Consider the following 20464-nt stretch of genomic DNA (forward strand, 5'->3'; position numbering starts at 1 on the left):
CTGGGAGGAAAAGGGACTTGCCTAAAGCCCCAGGATGAAGCAGCAAATCTGGACTCTCACAGACAGCCCAGAGCTGCCGGCATTCCCTCAGGATCTGTGCCCTCAGGTCTGATTTAATTTTTTCCTCTCCCAAGAGCCATCTGTAGGGCCAGAGGCTGGCAAAGCCTGACGCATCACTGGATGCCAGTTCCTTTGCCTGACTTTCAGTGATTCCTACCTTACCCTGGGTTTTGTGTTTCTTGTCTCAACACTATCATTTCTCATTCCTCCACAGGTTGAACTGCTCACTCCAGCCACTTGAAGCATGCTTTTCTTGACACAGTTAACTCTAGGCACATGGCTGGTGCTAAAAAGAAAAAAAGAGCATTATGTCAATTTCATTGATTAACAAAACTGATGGCTCCACTACAAAGTAAAGTTGATACTGCCTGGGCCTCTGAATTCAACAGCCTTTTAGACAAATGGCTCTGAGCTAAAACATGAGCATGCATGTATATGTATCTGTCTCAGTCGGATGAGATAACCTGGGTATCGGTTGTTATCCTTGAGCATTTTCCTGCCTCATTAATGCATGTGTACCCAGCACAATAATAATCATAGCTATCAATGGCTAAAGCTGAGGGCTTTCCTGAGCCAGGCAGTGGCTTTAAAAACTTTAAAGTGGCTTTTAAAACTTTAACAGCTAAAGCTGAGGACTTTCCTGAGCCAGATAGGGGCTTTAAAACCTTTAAAGTTTTCATACAGACTCTCATTGAATAATTTCTGTTTTTCAGATCAAGAAACTGAGACTTACTATCACATTTGGGATTAAGTTAAAAAAAAAAAAAGGAAAAGAAACTGAGGCTTAAAGCTGTCAAGCATTTCAAAGCCAGCAAGTGGCTCAATCGGAACTTGAACCCAGGCAGTCTAGCCCTGGGATCCTGTGCCCTTACCCAGTATCCAGTGTCGGCTACACAAAACTAATGAGTACATGTTTTCAACTATAGTTTAAGTGGGTGACAAATTTTTCACTATATTTTATGTAGGTGACTTTCAGGGGGTATTGTACTTACACAATCTATTGAGCTGGATATTAACTGAGAACAAACAGAAACTAATGAACTCTGAAAAACATAAAACATGAGCCACATGATGTCACTGCAAACATGATGTCACTGCAAAAGACAAAACAGCACATAGCCTTCTTGTGACTGTATTTTGCTGACAGTCTACGAGCTAATACTCAGCCTGAACTCAGCAGTGCTGTTCCCTTGGGAGACACACACACAAACACACGGACACACACACACACACACACACACACACACACACACACACACACGAGTTGGTGGTTTTGTGCCTCCCCGCCAAAACACACACACATTGGCAGTTGTGCCGCCGGGAGCCTCCAGTCTGCCAGTGTGAGGAACGGACAAGATGGGTCCAGTAGTGTTGGGTCAAGGAAAGGAGAGGGCAGCCGGAAGCACGCCCATGCTCTGGACTCCTGCACCCGCCGAAATGGGTGCTCACTGGGCGCGCGGGAGTGACGGGTGGGGGGTGAGGGGTGAGGGGTGAGGGATGAGAGGGAGGGGGACGGGGTGGAGGCAGCCCCTTCCCAGGCCGCAGCGGGGGCGGTGGTGCTGTTGCCCTTTTAAGCTGCCGCTTCACAGGAGCCCCGCCTCCTGTCCGTGGAGTCGGTTACTAGGGGAGCAGCGGCCCAGGGGCCGCCCCACAGCTCCCTGCAGAGGCCTCGGTGTCCCTTGCGGTTTCCCTGCAGTGCTCCGACTAGAGTCAAGGCAGCGGGAAGAGGCGGAGCCGCCAGAGCGCAGCGGAGCGGCCCCACCAGGTGGTCGCGGCCATAACAGCGGCTCCTCACCGGCTCACCTTCCGCGCCCCTGCCGCCGGAGATGAGGGTAAGATGTCCGCATCTGTGTGTCAGTGTCCGTGTCAGCGCCCAGCGGCGGCCCCAAGGGGCAGGGCGAGGGTGGAGAGGAGGCTCCGGAAGTACCTGGACAAAGGGGAGCCTGCCCCGGAGAGGCCCCGGTTCCCCGGGCGGGGCCAACGCGCCCCTTACTCCTGTGACTAGCCCGCCCCGATAGCCAGGACTGCCGGAGGCTTGGGTGGGAGGAGGCGGAGGGCGCGTCTCTCTTTCTCCTTGCGGGGGGCTGGCTTGGGGGCTGCTGGCACCTCTCGCCCTCGTCCCCGAACCCCGAGCTGGGAGCCCGCGTCGCCCGCAGCCCTTTCGGGGACCCTGATCGCGCTCAGTCAGCCGGCCCGCTCTTCAGAACCGCGAGGGGGCGTGGCAGGGCGGCTCCAGCTGATGTTTGAGCCCAGGAGGGGAAAAGGGAAAGGCCTTTAAGATTTTCTGTTTTTGACAGGGCGCAGTGGCTCTTCCCTGTAATCCTAGCATTTTGGGAGGCTGAGGGGGGTGGATCACCTGAGGTCAGGAGTTCTAGACCAGCCTGGCCAACATGGTAAAACCCTGTCTCTACTAAAAATACAAAAGTTAGCTGGGCATGAGGGCAGGCGCTTGTTGAGATGGAGTCTCACTCTGTCGCCCAGGCTGCAGTGCAGTAGGGCGATCTCGGCTTACTGCAGCCTCCTTCTCTTGACAATCCATGGGTTCAAGTGATTCTCCTGCCTCAGCCTCCCGAGTAGCTGGGATTACAGGCGCCCGCCGCCATGCGTGGCTAACTTTTGTGTTGTTTAGTAGAGATGGGGTTTCACCATGTTGGCCAGGCTGGTCTCGAACTCCTGACCTCAAATGACCCACCTCTGCCTCCCAAAGTTGTGTGATTACAGACCTGAGCAACCTCACGCGGACCCAAGGCCCTTAAGTGTAAAGGCCTCATTCTTCTGTCAGGTTTTCCTTGTTCCTGCATGTTCAGCCAATCGTTTTTAAGTTTGTGTTTAAGGAGAAACTAACAATGAAAACGGACTCCTTGAGGGAGGAAAAGTTGGAATGCAGCCTCTGGTGCTGTTTGAGCGATCCCTCTCCCCAGGGCGGGGCTGGCCCCTGCTGTGTTCTGGAAAGGCGCATTGTACCGTGGATGCTGCAGGTAAGAGTCCTGTACAGGCGCTCTGCCTGCTTTTCCTTTCAGGCTTCTGTATCAGCTATTTTTCCCCTGTAGAATGTGCCCCTGACAGCCACCCACTAACGCTACCCAATTTGGCTTTGCATGTCTGACCATCAAGGCTCTTCTGGGTCATATTTAGTTCATGCTGATATTTCCCCTTCCTCCCCTCTTTCGTCCTTACTATTTTTGCTTTGGTCATGTTATGCTGTGTTCTGTAAGGCTTTAAAAAAATGTTTATGGTGGCAGGGGAGAATGTTTTATAATTATGCTTTGTGCTTTTTATCTCCCACTCAATAAATGCTTGGGAAATATTTGTTTTGTTGAATGTCTGACCTTATCCTAGCTATGTTGTGCTGGAACAAAAATCTTAACTGCCTTGTAAGTTAACTGCTAAGAATTTGTCAAAAGTGCAGAGATAACATCAAGAACTTGTCGTGGATAGTACAAAAAGTCTCTAAGGGCTTGATGAAAGTCTGTAAATTGACTTCATATGAAAGAGAGTGTAAGAAGTGAAAATGTAAAGCATGACTGGAGAGTCGGAGTCATGAAGCCAGGGTCCCTTTCTCCAGATCCTTTGTAACAGTGTTATGTGATCTCTTCTAGAAGATCGTTCTGAAAGATAATGCCAGCTCGGAACCTAGGAAACCCCCAATGGGTTTCTGCAGCTTAGATGGTTCAAATCCTCATCAGCACCTTTCCTTTCTCTGCCTCAGTTTGCTTACAATGATGTTCTCAGTAGCTGTAATTGCTCTCTGTCTTTGAATCCTTAAGCATTTTTTTAGATGACAGGGATATATGTGCATTTTCATTTTACCAAGTGTTAGAATTTTTATTCTGCTTTTGTGGGCTCTGGGTTATCTACGTGGTTCTAAAATGATTAGCAGGGAAAACCGTTTGTGTGTGTGTGTGTGTGTGTGTGTGTGTGTGTTTTAAGTTTCTTTTGTTTTCAGAGGACTTAGAATTTTATTTTATATGATAATTCTGTCAATTTACTTTATTCTCCACCCCATATTTATTGAACGGCAAAGTATGAAAGTAATGTGTCCCATAACCAGCCTTCAGAAGAATTACAACTGCTGTATATCTGAAATTTTTTTTTTTTTTTTGAGATGGAGTCTTGCTCTGTCACCCAGGCTGGAGTGCAGTGGCCGGATCTCAGCTCACTGCAAGCTCCGCCTCCCGGGTTTACGCCATTCTCCTGCCTCAGCCTCCCGAGTAGCTGGGACTATAGGCGCCCGCCACCTTGCCCGGCTATTTTTTTGTATTTTTTTTTTTTTTTAGTAGAGACGGGGTTTCACCGTGTTAGCCGGGATGGTCTCTCGATCTCCTGACCTCGTGATCCGCCTGTCTCGGCCTCCCAAAGTGCTGGGATTACAGGCTTGAGCCACCGCGCCCGGCCAATTTTTTTTTTTTTTTTTGTGGGGACAGAGTGTCACTCTATCAGCCAGGCTGGAGTGCAGTGGTACGATCCTTCACTCACTGGAACCTCTGCCAGCCAGGCTCAAGTGATTTTCCTGCCTCAGCCTCCTGAATAGCTGGGATTACAGGCACCTCCTACCGCACCTGGCTAATTTTCGTAGTATTAGTAGAGACAGGTTTCACCATGTTGGCCAGGCTGGTCTTGAACTCCTGACTTCGTGATCTGCCTGCCTCAGCCTCCCAAAGTGCTGGGATTACAGACATGAGCTACTGCACCCGGCTGAACTTTCAAGAAGAAGTTTCTGCATCAGTTTTCAAAAAATTATGATATCAAAAGATCGCCATGCCCTACATTTAGAAAGATACAGAAAATGAACATACTGGCAGGCAGTTTTGCTTGTTGGTGCTTGAGATAGAGCCACACGTTGGTCTCAGTGGATTTGTGGAGAAAAATAGATACAGAAAGTTATTTCTAAATAAGACCAAAAAATCCTTTCTTAAGCAGTGACAAGTAAAGAGTTTGCCTTGCTAACCTTGAATTGTGTTGCCCTTGATTGAGACAGTTGTATGGTGGGGATGGTAGTGGTGATAAACCTGTTTGAAATTTGTCTGCTTATAGTAAGCTTTGTGGTAGCTGTCACAGACAACTTCATCCTCACAGGCCTTACAATTACTATAAAACTAATAGAATGGAGGAGAAACAAAAGACCTGAATACTTAGATGCTTAAGTAATTGTTCTGTGTTTTCATAACCGGTGAAAAAGAACAGTGTTAGAATCACTTAAACACTCCATGTAAGGAACACTGCCTGAATTTATATTGCGATTTTTGAGCATCATTTACTGTTTAAAAACTGGCATATTGTAGGTCATATTTTAAAGACAAATAGAACACTTATCTTTTCAAGATGGTTATAAAGCTTAACCTTATCAAAATTACAAAATGTAAAGCATATTCTTGAAAAATATTAATGCATAGGTTCAAATATAGGTCATCATTTTAGATGTCTTTCCAAAAAGATCATCTCTTAAATATTAAACTGAACAAACATTGAACATATTGTAGAGTTTGTGCTCAAGGTGAAGTTTCCTGGGGTGATGGATGTTTTATAATATGCATAACAAAAACTTATTTTAAGAAGTTTAGAAAATTTTTAGGCAAAACTAGAAAATCATACCGATAATTCTACCACTCAGAAGGTACCACCATGAGAATTTTGTATCTTTCCAGTCCTCTGCTCATCTCTTTTCTCCTGTGCTCGTATGTGTTCCCTCTCCCTTACAAAATCAGATTTTGTTTTTGTAATCTGCTTTTTCACTCAACAATATTGTAGATCCATGTCATAAGTTACTCCTCTACATAGTGCCTTCAGTTATTCTGTGGTTGTGTTGGATGACTATACCATCTAGTCATTCATGTTTCCTGGTACTGAATACATAGGGGTAAGTAAGTGAGTGTGTGTGTGTGTGTGTGTGTGTGTGTGTGTGTGTGTGTTTTCTACCTTAACTAATGCTTTGGACATCAATAGGTAGAGCTAAATCCTTGAAACCTTCCAAGAGGTGGCTTTCATTTCTCATTGCTGATTCATTTTCTAGAGATGGAACAAATTATATTGTATGGAAAAAATTTTTTTTGAGATGAAGTCTCACTCTTGTCACCCAGGCTGGAGTGCAAAGGCATGATCTTGACTCACTACAACCTGCACCTCCCAGGTTCAAGTGATTCTCCTGCCTCAGCCTCCTGAGTAACTGGGATTACAGGTGCCTGCCACCATGCTCAGATAATTGTTGTAATTTTAGTATAGATGAGGTTTCACCATGTTGGCCAGGCTGGTCTGGAACTCCTGACCTCAGGTGATCCACTCACCTTGGCCTCCCAAAGTGCTGGGATTCAGGAATGAACCACCCCACCTGGCCTTTTTTTCTTCTAGGTACCAGCTGTTATATATCAGATTGGTAAAAATGTTAGAAAGTGTGCAATGAAATGGGCATTCTCACAGTCACGGCAGAAAGTATAGTTATCTTTGACTTTCTAGAAAGCAGTCTGGCATTCTAGAAACTTGCCTAACCTCTTCTCATTTAGGCAAGATGAATTCTGACCACCCCTCAGTTGACTATCTTGTCCCTGTGGTTCCATATCTCCCAGAAAGAGAGGACTAGTCTCAGAGAAAACCCAGATTTGCTTGGCTTAGCCCACCTGACAGCTAATCACTGGAAATGGGGTGGGCTGGTAGACTCCTTTGGTCAGGTTTTGTGTCAAAAGAGGGATGTGGAAAGATGGGAGAGAGGTAGCAAAACTGGCCTCAGTGGAACTAAGTAAATTAATGTAGAATGGCAAAGGAATGTTTCTTCCAAGGAAGAAATTCTAGGGAAGGAAGAAAGTGGAGGGGAAGGTAGCAGTTCTCAAAGTTTTGGGGTCAGGATTCCTTCACACTCGTAAAAATGTATTGATGGCCCAAGGAGCTTTTGTGCATGTAGGTTATATCTATTGGTATTTATCACTAGAAATTAAATCAGAAATATTTAAAATATTCTTTAACAGCTCACCAAATATTGTTATAAATGCTTTTATGAAAAGAAAATTTCTAAACCCAAAGTAGTACAATCTAAAATCTTTTGCAAATTTCTTTGATGTTTGATTTGTCATTTGCATCTGTATTCCATTTATTGTGTGATATTTGCTTGAAAAAATGTGAAGAAAGGCCAATCTCATACAGATGGCCATTTTAGATCATTGTGGATATTTCTTTCTTTTTTTCTTTTTTATGAGATGGGGTCTTGCTCCGTTGCCTAGGCTGGAATGCAGTGGTATGATCACGGCTTACTGGAGCCTCAGTCTCTAGGGACTCGGGTGAACCTCCCACCTCAGCCTCCAGAGTAGTTGAGACTACAGGTATGTACTACCACACCTAGCTAATTTTTTGTATTTTTTGTAGAGACAGGGTTTTGCCATGTTGCCTTGGCTTCTTTTTTGATACTCCATCAAAACTTGATTTTTTCTTGAACTTTGGATCTTTTACCCTTGCATGATATGATAACATCATGCCTTGGTCACTTTGAAAATAATGGTTCACCGAGATCTTCTATATGTTGAAACATTTGATTATACAGTATCAACTGGGATCCGCGGTTCACATCATGTCCGCCTCGGCCCCTGCTGCGGAGGGAGAGGGAAGCCCCGCCCAGCCCGCGACTGAGAAAGAACCCCAAATGCCCAGTCCCAGAGAGGAGAGTGAGAAGGAAGAGGACGAGGACAACGACGACGACGACGACGACGACGACGACGACGGGGAGGAGGAAAAAGAAAAGAGTCGCATCGTGGAAGGCAAGAGGGAGAAGAAAAAAGTAGAGAGGTTGACAATACAAGTCCCTTCCTTACAGAGAGAGCCATTTACAATTGCACAAGGAAAGGGGCAGAAACTTTGTGAAATTGAGAGGATACATTTTTTTCTAAGTAAGAAGAAAACCGATGAACTTAGAAATCTACACAAACTGCTTTACAACAGGCCAGGCACTGTGTCCTCATTAAACAAGAATGTGGGTCAGTTCTGTGGCTTTCCGTTTGAAAAAGGAAGTGTCCAATATAAAACAAAGGAAGAAATGTTGAAAAAATTTAGAAATGCCGTGTTACAGAGCATCTGTGAGGTTCTTGATTTGGAAAGATCAGGTGTAAATAGTGAACTAGTGAAGAGGATCTTGAATTTCTTAATGCATCCAAAGCCTTCTGGCAAACCATTGCCAAAATCTTAAACAACTTCTAGCAAAGGCAATAAAAAGGAACAGAACAGTTCTGGAATGGCAAGGAAGGCTAAGCTAACCAAATGTCCTGGAATTCTGTCAGATGAATCTAGTAGTGATGAAGATGAAAAGAAAAACAAAGAAGTGTCTTCAGATGATGAAGATAAGAAAAGTGAAGGGGAGCCACCAAAAAAAGACAGCCAAAAGAGAAAAACCTAAACAGAAAACTACTTCTAAAAGTAAAAAATCTGTGAAAAGTGCCAATGTTAATAAAGCAGATAGCAGCATCACCAAGAAGAATCAAAACAGTTGCAAAAAAGAAAGTGAGTCTGAGGATAGTTCAGATGATGAACCTTTAATTGAAAAGTTGAAGAAACCCCCTACAGATGAAGAATTAAAGGAAACAATAAAGAAATTACTGGCCAGTGCTAACTTGGAAGCCAAGTCACAATGAAACAGGTTTGCAAAAAGGTCTATGAAAATTATCCTACTTATGATTAAAGTGAAAGAAAAGATTTCATAAAAACAACTGTAAAAGAGCTAATTTCTTGAGATAGAGGTCAGAGAAGATGACTCATTCCCATAGATTTGAAGATCTGATTTATACCATTATACCAGCAAAGAGAATGTATTTCCTTTTCTTTTTTTTTTTTTTTTTTTTTTTGAGACGGAGTCTCGCTGTGTCTCCCAGGCTGGAGTGCAGTGGCGTGATCTCGGCTCACTGCAAGCTCCGCCTCCCGGGTTCACGCCATTCTCCCGCCTCAGCCTCCCAAGTAGCTGAGACTACAGGCGCCCGCCACCACGCCCGGCTAGTTTTTTTTTTGTATTTTTAGTAGAGACGGGGTTTCACCATGTTAGCCAGGATAGTCTCGATCTCCTGACCTCGTGATCCACCCGCCTCGGCCTCCCAAAGTGCTGGGATTACAGGCTTGAGCCACCGCGCCCGGCCATAATGCCAGAATATAATGTGCAGGCAATTGTGGATATCTCTGACAAGGTGTGTCTCAAAAATAATATACTTTTACATTAAAGAAATTTAATGTTTCTCTGGAATTGGGGCTCTTGGCTTTTAAAGTTTGGCTAATCAGTGTTGATTCTAGATGATCAACATAATAGACCACTCCCGAATGAGACTGATTTTGTCTTTCAAATTTACTGTCTTAAATCAGTTTATTAAATCTGAATTTTAAAACATGCTGCTTATGACAGAATGACACATTTGATGTACCAATTAAGTGTTGAAAACTATGTTTGCATCATAGAACAGAAATATATAAAAATATATGTTGAATGTTAACAGGTATTTTCACAGATTTGACTTGTTTCTTGATAGTTACTCAGACACTAGGGAAAGGTAAATAGAAGTGAACAAAATAAGCAACTAAATGAGACCTAATAATTGGCCTTTGATTTTAAATATTTAATTTGTTCTTATAAACCTTGTCAATAAAAATAAATCCAAAAAAACACATGTAATTATGTCCCAAAAATATATGTATAGTAATGGCATTTATTGGTATTACTTGGTTCGTGTGATAGAATAAAATGTTAGAATTTTATGGTGTTTGAATTAGTTATCTATTGCTGTGTAATGAATTTAGCAGCTTAAAACAACACACATTATCTGTTTCTGTGGGTCAGGATTCTGTCCTGTTTACCTTGGGTTCACTGGCTTGGCCTCTCACCAGGCAGTGGTGTTGGTGGCGGCTGTGATCATCCCAAGGCAGGATAGGGAGAGAATCCATCTCCAAGCTCACATTGGCAGGATTCATCTCAGAGGCTGTTGGACTGGGCCTCCATATCTAGATGGCTATCGGTCAGAGGCCTTTTACAATACCTTGCCATGTGGGCCTCTCCATAGGGCACCTCATCACATGGCAACTGGCTTCCATCAGAGGGAGCAATGGAGAGAGCAGGAGAAGGGTGACCAAGGCAGGCATCATAGTCTCCTTGTAGCCTCACCTCAGAAGTGATGTTATTACTTTTGCTTTATACTCCTTGGTAGAAGTGAGTCACAAGGTCCAGGGGTGGGAATTTTACAAAGGTGTGAATGGCAGGAGGTGAGCGTGATCGGGCCCATTTAGAGACTGCCTACCAGTGTTGAAGAAAATTGTTGACTTCTATGATCTGTAGCAGCAGACAGTGCTATGCAAGGAGAATGGCTGTCTTAGAAGTCCGGTGCCTCATATGGGTTTTAATGTGTTGCCTTTTCCCCCTGATACATTTTGTTTAAATCCATGGTCATCTTGCCACTTAGTGGTGTGGCTTAATTGCATATTTGGGTTAGTCTGTATGTAAACGTTTAACACAGGTGTCTCTGTGCTAAACAGGAATCCTATTCATCTTCTTCACCAATATGATTTGTGGACTCTGTTGAGCCAAATCTGACATCAGTTCTGGAATGTCTAGAAGATACTAAGAACAACAATTCGGTGAGGAAAGAAGCCAAGTTATTTTCTCTTTTCCTCATAAACATCATATTTAGAAATTAAATGTTAAGAGATAATATGATAAAAAAAAAAAAAACAAAAACATGGGTAATGACTATAGTCTTAGAGGAATTAAAGTCTGGGTATTTTAAGTCCTTCAAATTTTACTTACTACCTGGATTCTCTTTATTATTTCTCACATGTATAACCTTAGTTTAGATTAGGAATTCAGGATCTCTTTTTCCCTGAATTCTAACCATTAAGCCAAGCAAGCATTTTGGGTAGTGACCACTAGCCAAGGTGGGAAGTAGAAAAAAGACCAAGGTGGAAGTGAAGGCAGAGATGGGAGAATGACACCAGAACTAGTGGGAGGGAATTGCCTTTTCTTTCAAGGGTCTGTAAGTCTGCAGTAAAAGTCAAAGGTATTCAAATAGGAAGTTTTGTTTTCGTTTTTAGTACATAAAGAAATATAACTTTCCATGTTGGAAAAATTTTTAAACTTTTTTTTATTATAAAACTCATAAGCAACCATTGTTGAGAAAATTTGTAAAGTTCAGAAAAGAAAAAAGAAACAAATTAAAGTCTCCCATAATTTCTCTACCTAATATAACCACTATTGACAGTTGACATGATGGCCACTTTCTACCAGTATGTATTTTTCTTTGCTAGTAAAATATACAACCGTGATACATATATTTAAATAGTTTAGGTCATATTCTCTATAGTTGAGGTCATATTCTCTATAGTTTTATGTTTCATATATATATATATTTACATATATATATATATATATATATATTTTTTTTTTTTTGAGATGAAGTCTCAATCTGTAGCCCAGGCTGGAGTGCAGTGGCATGATCTCGGCTCACTACAAGCTCTCCCTCATGGATTCACACCATTCTCCTGCCTCAGCCTCCCCAATATCTGGGACTACAGGCATCTGCCACCATACCCAGCTATTTTTTTGTATTTTTTAGTAGAGACGGCATTTCACCGTGTTAGCCAGGATGGTCTCAATCTCCTGGCCTCATGATCTGCCCACCTCAGCCTCCCAAAGTGCTGGGATTACAGGCGTGAGCCACTGCACCTGGCCCTTTTATATTCTTTTTGTTTGTTTGTTTGTTTCTTTGTTTTGAGAGGGAGTCTCGCTCTGTCTCCCAGGCTGGAGTGCACTGGCCGGATCTCAGCTCACTGCAAGCTCCGGCTCCCGGGTTTACGCCATTCTCTTGCCTCAGCCTCCTGAGTAGCTGGGACTACAGGCGCCCGCCACCTCTCCCGGCTAGTTTTTTGTATTTTCTAGTAGAGACGGGGTTTCACCGTGTTAGCCAGGATGGTCTCGATCTCCTTACCTCGTGATCCGCCCGTCTCAGCCTCCCAAAGTGCTGGGATTACAGGCTTGAGCCACCGCGCCCCACCTTTTATATTCTTTTAAAAAGTATTTACTGTATTTTCCCATGATGTCATAGTCTTTATATAAAAATAACAATCATTTTTTCATTTGACATAATTGTTTAAGAATATCCAAAGGAAACAACCGAAAAAGACAATTAAGATTACTGGTTAAAAGCTCTTCTATATAAAAATCAATAGCCTTCCCAAATGTCTGTCCCAAATAGGAGATATAGTGATGAAGTAGTTTTTCAGGTATTTCAGCAAAAATTAAATATCTAGGAATAAACTTAGATGTGCAGGACTTTTATCAAGGACATGACAAAATTTTGCTGAGTGGAATGAAAGATTTGCCTTCTACGTTCCTGGATGAGCAGATCTCATGTTATAAATATGTTATCAGCTTGTCTTCATATTAATTTATAAATATAATTTCTGCTGGGCACAGTGGCTCATACCTGTCATCCCAAAAGTTTGGGAAGCTGAGGCAGGTAGATGACAATTAGCTGCGTGTCTGTGGCACACACCTGTAGTTCCAACTACTCATGAGGCTGAGGTGGGAGGATCACTTCAGCCTGGGAGGCAGAGGTTGCAGTGAGCTGAGATCATGCCTCTGAACACCAGCCTACATGACAGAGTGAGACTCTGTCTCAAAAAAAAAAAAGAAAAAAAGTGTATCTGTGTGTGTGTGTATATATATATATATGCACACATACACACACAATTTATATACAAATTTATATACAATTTATATATATATATATATATATACTTACAAATTTCAGTACAAATTCCAGCAGATTTATTTTTGGCACTTGACAAAACAACTCTAAAATTTGTTTAGAAGACTAAGTAATAAAAATAATAAAATTTAGACTCTAAATAACAAAATTTAGAAGAGAGAAAAGAGAGAAAACGTCGCTTTCTGGGTGGGGGGCGCGCCTGGCCACGGATGGCCCCGAACCCCTGCCTGGGTTACCCAGGTTGGCGCCGCTGGGGCAGACTTACTCCTCCACTGGGGCGGGCGGCCGTGGTGTGGAGTCGGCGCCGCGAACATGTGCTGCGGGCGCGAGGGAGCGGCTCCCCGGGGCCAACGCGGACGGTAAACCTGTCCGGCGGACCCGCCTGCTGTGACCTCTTCGCCGCTTCTCGGGGGCGCGGTCCGGGTGAAACCGCCCCGCTCCGAGTTGAGCGGCCCAGGAGACCTGTGCGATCCCCAAGCGCTCTGGGACCCGTGCAGCCGGTCCAACTTGCAGCTGTACTTTGAAACTAATTTTTTTTTTTTTTTGCAAAGCCAAGAAGTATGTGAAGTTGAAAAAAAGGAAAGACCTTTTCTTTTCTTTTCCTTCCTTCCTTTCTTTCTTTCTCCCCCACCCCCCCACCCTTTCTACAAGAAAGGGGGTAGATAGGTTTGTTTTGTTTTGGAAATAGTTATTGTAGCAGAGTAATACGGTCACATTTAATTATCCTACTGTGAACTCAGGAATTCACGATGAAAGTTGAATTGAGCGGTATTTTGGTGTTCATTCTTTCCTGACACTCATTAATGAAGTTAGTTGGAGAGTTTATTGCTTCAGTACAGTAAAAACCAGTGTGCCTTTTTTTTTGTTACTACTCCCTGCCACCCCGTGCATTGTTTTATTTTTCGAAGAAGCAATTGATTCAGTTTTTCTAAACCATTGGATTGCCCAGATGAGGACAAACGGTGAAGTTCTTGAAAGGTGGTTATTGGCAAGTTTGTGAAGGAGCTAAGATCAGTTGAGATAAATCATCGTTACTGTTCTTGTATTCCGTCGTGGACTCTTGGGGATTTGCAGGCTGCATTAAGTACAAGTTTGGTCCAGTTGAGGGGGCACGTATTCCACTGAATTTGGTTCCTGTGGCTTATGATATGAACATGATTCTGTTTCAGTTCCCCAGATGGAACTAGCTTAAATGTCTGCCGTAGTGGAACAAAATGGCCAGAGTGTCATTTACTGTTAACTTCAGTTGTATTCCTTTACCTTCTGCTAAGTGAAAAAGAAAAATTTGAGAAATACTGTGTGTCAGTTTGCTCCGAGTGATTTCTCATGCTAAGTGGGTCATTTGGAGAAGCGTTCCTGGGCTTTTCTGGTTTGGTGGGCCTTGTGTTATAAAACCAATTTTCTTCACCTGATGAAGCTAAAGACAAATTTTCTTCAGGCACAGGCATTGGACTTTTAAACTACAGAGCCACTTTTAGGATTCACAATACTCGCTCGATGGCTTCCCTTCCTGGTTGTGTGGTTGTGTGTGTGTGATTGTGGGGAAGGAGGTTGGTTGACAGAGGTTGGAAAGGATTGTCAGGGAGGGACACAATGTAAGCAAGTACTGCTGACAACATAATGTGATGAGTGCACCAGTTGCTTTCCTTCTCTGGGCCGTGATGGCATGTTACCCTGTAGGTACTATTGTTTTAGGATTTCTCACACTTTGTTTGCCTTGACTAAATGGTAACTGCACACATACTGTACTATAAATGGACTCCTCCTCTAGTCCTTAATTCCTTGAGTGCTGTGATAGACCTTACTTAGCTTTGTACCCTCTTTGCCAGTAGTCTTAACATAGCGCAGGCACAGTATGTGTTTGAATTGGGTAAATTATTTTTACTGCCTAGTGGTAGCTGGTGTGCACAGGAGAGAGCCACTAACTCTGGGCACTTGTCCAAAATGACAATTCACTTGCAGATCTGTGATGAAATTTACTTTAAAAGGATTTCTAACCTTTTATTAAATCTGTCAGTTATTTTTTGAAAAGAAGTGGGGCTTAACTAGTGCTCTAAGGATTTCAACAAGAGATTCAGATTTAGAAATCCACCCCCCCCTCCACCCACTTTTGGTGAAATTATTATTTTTTTAGAGTCGGAATCTCACTGTTTCCCAGTTGTCTACCTGGGACCCAAGCCATCCTCCCACCTCAGTCTCCCACAGTGTTGGAATTACAGGCGTGAGCCACCCCACCCAACTGGTGAAATTATTAAAATTGTAGTGACAACTCTCCCTCCATTGTGAAATTGGAAAAAAATTAGAAATTTTAGAAAAAAGTACACCCTTTGGAGCTAGGTAGAGTTCAGATCCCCACATTTCCACTGACCAGTTGCATAGCCTCTCAGAGCTTCAGTTTCCTACTCTGTAAGGGTTAGTAACATGCTTTGCAGTGTTCTTAGAAATCAGTGAAACTATGTGAGGTACTTAACTGCAGTATCTAACATGGGATAGGTAGCTATTTCCTGGTAGCTGTCATGATAATAATTTTGATATGTTTTTACGTGACTTAAGCATTCTTAAGTCTATTGCTTCTGAGTATACAGGCTTAGCTAATTCTTTCATAAAGAAAGGGCCCTGAGACTCCTGAGTCTTATCCAAATGCATTTCTTCAAAGGTGCCAGATAAACTGAAGGATAATGGAAACAATAGCGAGTTTATCTTCTCAGTCACCTGTGAGTCTTCCTTTGAGAGTGGGACTCACAGAGTGCTTGGTGGGGTAGAGCTCTCTGTGACTATGGTATTTAGGAAATGGTGAGAGATGGATTGTTTTCAGTACATCAGTCGTAAGAGGATATGAGTTAGTTCCAGCTTTCCTTATTTTACCTTAGTCTTGACAAATAGCAAGTACAGTTTATGTCTGTATTTCTCAGACTTGTTTAAGGTAGAACTGGACTGGGTGTTAACAGTGTTAGTTCAGTTTAGAGACAAGAGCAAATCACTCACTTCCCCTTCAAGATAACACTTTAAACCTGCCACCATTTACAGAAGAAAACAGTGATTTAAAGCGGCTATACCAGCACAGTTTAGAATACTTACAGCACCCTATGGAGTAGATACATTCTAGAAATATTTACCTGTAGTGGGAGTTGAGCAATGAGAACACATGGACATAGGCGGGGGAGCATTACACACTGGGGCCTGTTGCGGGGTGTGGGGCTAGGGGAGGGATAGCATTAGGAGAAATATCTAATGTAGATGATGAGTTAATAGGTGCAGCAAGCCACCATGGCATGTGTGTACCTATGCAACAAACCTGCACGTTCTGCACATGAACCCCAGAACTTAAAGTATGATAATAAAAAAAAGAAAAAGAAATATTTACCTGTTAAGGACATTTCTGTATATTTTATTCCATTTTTCCAGTAGTTTTCTTATGAAGAGATTATAATAAACCTTTAAAAATTATATTTGATCAAACTTATAGATAGAAGGTAAACCTTTGCAAATTGTATTTGGTCACACAGATTGAGGGTAAAAACATTCCTGACAAAGCTAGGCGAAGACACTTGGTTTTTTTTTTTTTTTTTTTTTTTTTTTGAGATGGAGTCTTGCTCTGTCACTCAGGCTGGAGTGCAGTGGTGCGATCTTGGCTCACTGCAACCTCCGCCTCCCATGTTCAAGCGAATCTTCTGCCTCTCCCGAGTAGTTGGGACTACAGGCATGCGCCACCATGCCTGGCTAATTTTTGTATTTTTAGTAGAAACGGGGTTTCACCATATTGGCCAGGCTGGCCTCGAACTCCTGACCTCGTAATCTACCCGCCTCGGCCTCCCAATGTGCAGGGATTACAGGTGTGAGCCACTGCGCCCAGCCGAAACTTGGACTTTTGATGTTTCCTTCTTTTAAAGTTAACATCTAGCACTTGAATAGACTTGGTTTTTACTGATGGGGACGGGCATCCATTTGGAAGTAGCTTTCCTCTCTCTCTGTCTTTCCCAGGTTAGGCTGTCTTACTGCTGTAAATGGGGAGAGAGGAGAAAGCCATGGGTGGAAGAAAGTTTGTTTCATAGCCTGGCATGGTGGCTCATGCCTGTAATCCCAGCACTTTGGGAGGCCGAGGTGGGTGGGTCACTTGAGTTCAGGAGTTCAAGACCAGCCTGGCCAACATGGCAAAACCCTGTCTCTACTAAAAATAGAAAAATTAGCTGGGCATGGTGGCGGGCACCTGTAATCCAAGCTACTTGGGAGGCTGAGGCAGGAGGATCGCTTGAACCTGGGAGATGGAGGTTGCAGTGAGCTGAGATTGTACCACTTAACTCCAGCCTGGTCGACAGAGCAAGACCTCATCTCAAAAAAAAAAGATAGGGTCCCACTCAGTTGCCCAGGCTGAAACGCAGTGGCAGGATCACTGCTCACTGCAGCCTTGACCCAAGCAATTATCCCACCTCAGCCTCCCAAGTAGCTGGGATCATATGCATATACCACCATGCCTGGCTAATTTTTTTGTTTTTGTAGAGACAGGATCTCTCTATGTTGCCCAGGCTGGTCTCAAAACTCCCAGGATGAAGCGATCCTCCCACCATGGCCTCCCAAAGTGTAGGGATTACAGGCATGAGCCACCATGCCCAGCCTGCTGGGGTTTTTGATTGGTGTTGCATTGAAGCTGGAAATCAGTTAGGAGGCAATTGACATTTTAATAATGAGCCATGAACATGGTGTATCTATTTATTTAGACCTTCTTAGATTTTTCATCAGTGTTTTGTAGTTTTTAGCAATTGGATCTTGCATGTGTTTTGTAATCTCATACATGTATTTTATGTGTTGTGGTGCTGTTGTGAATGATACTTCTCAATTTCCAGTTGGTCGTTGCTAGGCTATAGGAAGATCATTTTATGTTATATGCTGACCTTGGATTCTACAACCTTGCTAAACTCATTTTTAGTGCTAGAAGCTTTTTTGTAAATTTTTGGAATTTTGTGCATAGACAGTAATGTCACTGGCAAATAAGGGCAGTTTAATTTCTTCATTTTCACTTTGTATACTTTTATTTCCTTTTTTTTTTTTTTTTTGGAGATGGAGTTTCTCTCATTGCCCAGGAGTGCAATGGCGTAATCTCGGCTCACTGCAACCTCTGCCTCCTGGGTTTAAGCGATTCTCACGCTTCAGCCTCCCCAGTAGCTGGGATTACAGGTGCCCGCCACCAAGCTCGGCTAATTTTTGTATTTTTAGTAGAAACAGGGTTTCACCATGTTGGCCAGGATGGTCTCAAACTCCTGATCTCAGGTGATCTCCCCGCCTCGGCCTCCCAAAATGCTGGGATTATAGGTGTGAGCCAATGCTTCTGGCCTAAGAGGACACACTGTTTCTTTGGCTTATTAAGAGGTATTTGGTTAGTGTTAGACCAGGGGTTGATACATTATAGCTTGCTGACTGGGTGTAACTTGCTGCCTCTTTTTATAAATAAAGTTTTATTGAAACACAGCCATACCCATTCATTTACATATTGTTTGACAGAAACCATATGACCTGCAGAGCCTAAAATATTTACCCATTTGTGCTTCACAGGCACTTTGCTGACGACTGCTGTGGACACCAATTTTAGGTATATAAACTGTTTTGTAGCTTCCAAGGTTTTGCAGTCATTTGCTCAGACATATGGGTTGGTGGAAGTGCTTTCTGTTTTTTCCCAACCAATCACACAGCCATGTAACTTCATGCCTGAGTTTCTGTGTGGTCCCCTATAGAGACTGAGTTTTTACATAGTTCTTTGCAGGCAGCATACATTTCAAAAATCTCCAAACTTTTGCTATTGCTAATCTTTGTGAACTTTGCATACCCAGCGCTGGTACATTCTGATGGTGTCCACACTGCACTCTATGAAGAAAAGACTGATGATTGTTTATATTAAAATGCAGGAAGAGAATTGTAGCAGCAACTTTTGCTTCTCTAATCAACACTGTAAAAGACTTACTATGTGTGGGCAGTGGGGGAGAATGTTAATTTATAAATTGAGATAGTTGTATTAAAATCGAGTGACTTATTTTGACATAAAGTGAATGTGTCTCTTTTATACAGCAGAAAACTATTAAATGTGTTTTTTCTCAGCATTATAAAATAAAGTGGAAAATGTGGGAAGAATACAAGTCCTTAACTAGTGTGCTTCTGCTTATTTCACACCCCTCATATTTCTGATTCCTTACAACTATAGCTGGCTTTACTCCTGAGTGGTGAAATTGATGAACATACTTAAAACCACATCATTTAAGACTTTGCATTTTGACATTTCCTCCTCTTCACAGTCTTTCAAATACTAGGCAACCTGTAGGGTTCCACTGTCTCTGTCATGTGTTGTCCCTGTGTTACACGAAAGCAGCCCCAGTGAACTTGTGAACTTTCTCAGTCATTTCACTGGCTACTGGGTGAGGAAGAAGTAGGATTTTCTCTCTTAAAATTCCTTGGTGAAATCGTTGGATGGGCATGGTGTGTTTCTTTAATTTTCCTTTTGGTCAAAAATCTGACAAAGCAAAGACTTTCAGTGGGTCTTGGTCTTTCAATAGATTTAGTTTTTAAGTGTGTTTACTCTGACCGAAAACTGCCTTCCTGTAATATGCTCCTTCCTTTAGAAAACGGTTCTTAAGTAGAGTTTGTTTAAATGTATAAAATAAGTTAATGCATTATATGCAGTGAGGTTTCGCATCAGAACCCTGAGTTCTCAATGTTGTGGCAGGTTTAAGTGTCTAGAACACCTTTTACCTGTTTTTTCTGTTACTTGCTTTTGTATTTTTGGGGTAAATGATATCTTTCTCAGGGAGGCCTTCCCTCAGCACCATGTTTAGAATGGCATCTCCCTCATTTGCTATTCCTTCTTCTGTTTTATTTTTCTCTATAGAATATATTACTATGTGAAAACTATTTATTTTAATGTTTTATTTACCTGTGTTACCCCTAGAATAATATCTATGAAGGTAGTGATTTTTGTCTATTCCTTCTGTACCTACAGAATTTTGAGGAGTATGGTGTCTGGCACATTGTGGGTGCACAATGGCAGCTGAATTAACAACATCAGGGAGAGTTTGTAGGATGGGGCTGGAGGTGTAGGGCAAGTCAGTTTTTAGATTTGAGGTCATTAGCAAGAGAGCCTCTTATGATGGGGGCGGGAAACATGTTTTAACGTTAGACTGGGTTTGAATCTCATCTCTCCAACTTACCCTTTGACCTTGGTGTTAAATAATTTAACCTTTGAAAGATCAGTTTTTTCAGTGGTGAAGTAGCGGAAATAGTATCTTTTTAATGGGGATTAAATGTAATATAAAATATAATGCTCTGTAAATGTTAGTTTTGTCTTTCCCCTTGTGTGTCAGCATTGTGGAAGTCTAAAAGCAACCTGAATTTACCAGTCTGTTTCTGGAGCTTTCTGGGGTCATTACTTTGATTCCTTTTGACAGATACATTCTTTTCAGCAGCCTGTGTTGCCAGCATAACAATGACCTGTCCCTTTGACCAGTGTGGGGGACAGATACTTTGTCATCCCTCCTTTAATCCATGTATCAGAACCATTCTGATGAGTTCTGGCTTTGAAAAATGTTTAGAGGAGTTTATAATTCCAAACAGTTCAGATGACATCAGTCCTTTCTTGCATGGTGGCTCACGCCTGTGATCCCAGCACTTTAGGAGGTTGAGGCGGATGGATCACCTGAGGTCAGGAGTTT

The 20464-nt window shown here is 42.7% G+C and overlaps 1 pseudogene; it reads left to right on the plus strand.

Annotated features, from left to right (window-relative positions):
• Nucleotides 1–1799: 1799 nt before the first annotated feature.
• On the plus strand, nt 1800–8846 carry LOC135971879 (protein DEK pseudogene; annotated as a pseudogene).
• Nucleotides 8847–20464: the final 11618 nt, after the last annotated feature.

This window comes from Macaca fascicularis, chromosome 7, assembly GCF_037993035.2.
Source record: "Macaca fascicularis isolate 582-1 chromosome 7, T2T-MFA8v1.1".
NCBI classification, from domain to species: domain Eukaryota; kingdom Metazoa; phylum Chordata; class Mammalia; order Primates; family Cercopithecidae; genus Macaca; species Macaca fascicularis.